Source organism: Grammomys surdaster, unplaced genomic scaffold (assembly GCF_004785775.1).
Source record: "Grammomys surdaster isolate TR1022 unplaced genomic scaffold, NIH_TR_1.0 133, whole genome shotgun sequence".
In the NCBI taxonomy this organism is placed as follows: domain Eukaryota; kingdom Metazoa; phylum Chordata; class Mammalia; order Rodentia; family Muridae; genus Grammomys; species Grammomys surdaster.
The window spans coordinates 11,087,982-11,090,258 of record NW_021604591.1 but is presented as its reverse complement, the minus strand read 5'-3'; positions in this window follow the sequence as shown (position 1 = coordinate 11,090,258).

Here is a 2,277-nt window from a genome sequence, read left to right as displayed (position 1 = left end):
TCCTGTACTCATAGATCATTGCCTTATTCAGTAATCAATAGAGGATCTTAATCCAGTGGCAAGTGGGAGAAGAGAGAGAGAGAGAGAGAGAGAGACAGAGACAGAGACAGAGACAGAGAGACAGAGAGAGACAGAGAGAGACAGAGACAGAGAGACAGAGAGAGAAAAAGAGAGGGAGAGAGAGAGTGCTTAGAACACACAGATCTAAGTGGGATGTTTCCATCAAATCCTTCCCTTCTGGCTCAGGGAAGCCTGGTGAAGATCAGGCAGAAGAGTTAGAGCCAGGTCAGAAAACAGCAGGAACAAAAACTGCCTCAATCAACTGATAATCTCACATGAGCTCAGAGACTGAAGCAGCAAGCACAGGGCACACACAAGTCTTCCTGGTGTACCCTGCTTATTTACTATAGCTCTCAGTTTAGTATTTTAATGATAATATTGAAGATATAAAGGAGTAGTTCTCTGATTCTTGTACCGGCTCTTGAGTCTATTTCCCTTCTGTTGGTTTGCTTTGTCCAAATTCAATATGATAGTTTTTGGGTTACCTTATTATATTTCATTTTCTTAAAAATATAAAATAAAATATGTTTCAAAAATAAACGTGTCATAAATAGTGGGTGAGATTACTAAGAAGTTAAGATAATTTTGAACAATCACTATTTAAAGGCAATAAAGCCATCTTTATAATTGCACTTGATGTATAAAACTGAGCAAAGGACAAACAACAAGGTGATTAGGTTCAAATGCTCTACTGTGTCTAGCTCTACGTGGTATATTTGGCTTCCTGTATCTCCATTCCATGTGCTGTAACATATATAACTTTATGCAGAGGATAATGACTAACTTGGAGGAGACATTCTTATCAACTACTATTTCCCATCGGTTGAGCCTCCCTTGAATTTTTGCTCATCATACATGAGAAATAAGCAATCACAAAATTTAATAGTGTTTGTCATATTCAAGGACTCAAATTTAGCTTCAGATGTTTAGACAGGTTTTGAAAAACTGTTGAGCAATTTGTTGGCCACACACATTTGAATGGGGATTTCTTACACTTAGTGGTAAAATGAGTCTCTTCAATGCCTACTCATTTTCTTCAAGTCATGTCTTTTATAGTGTCATATTTCAAATCTCAAAAGTCCTGGTAGAGTTTACAGAGGTTGCCTCACTCTAACCATTGACCTACTACTAGAAATTAGAAATGTGTGTAGAATCTGACAAGTTTATCTTTTTCTATCATGAAATGAATAATAACATAAGTAGGAATAAAAGTAAGAAAGGGACAAAAGAAGTAATAAATGTGTATATCCATACTCAGATTTATGAAATTCAATTGTGTATTGGTATGAAACATACTAGAAACAAAGGTTTTCATTACTTTAACACAAAACAGAGCAGTGGGATATACAATTTTATCTTTGGAATATTGATATATATTATATATAATGCAATATTTGTAATATAACTATTATGAAATCCATGTTTTTGTAGCTGTTGTCTATGAAACCAGAGGGACAACATAAAAGTTTCTATCACTTTTGAATACCTTGGGCACAACATTGAATGGTATTCACACATTTGCATAGTAATGGGATGATAGGATTACTTCCAGATGAATACTCACTGCAGACTAAATTTTATTTCCACATTTAGTTGCTTCTTGATTTAATGGTTAGGTAATGTTGGCTTGTAATTTGGGGGTGTTGCAAAAAGAACATGCAGTTGAATTAAAAACAAACTAGAATATGCTTTCCCCAAAGAAAAACTTATTTTTGTTAATTGATGATCACATGAGACCCTCTCAAGTTTCTTTATCAAGCAAAGTGGGAAGCTGGCCTTAGTGTTGACTGATTTCACTGCAGCATGCACAGAGATGTCCAAGCCTCAGTCTGGGCTCTGCTTCTTTAGGCCATCCTAATGCTCAGAGAGTGCACAGGAAATATGGAGTTGAGGGCCACAGAGACTATGTTGGGCTTCCAGGTAACAGAAAGAAGGGGCTGATGGAGAGTTTGTTTTGCTGTATTCAGATTTGCAGATGCTAACACATTTTTTTGTGTGAAGCACATCATCATTTGTCAAGTATTGTGAATATATATATTTTAAGAACCAAGATTCAGCTGCTCAGAAATGCCTGAGCAGTCTTATTGATGCATAGCCTGAGCTGTGATGGTTGAGAGATTGGCTCTGACCATTGGGAGAAGCCTGAATAAAAACAGTTTCTAAGCACTTTTAGAGGCATAGGGGAGAGAGAGAGAGGGAGAGAGAGAGTCATGGCTA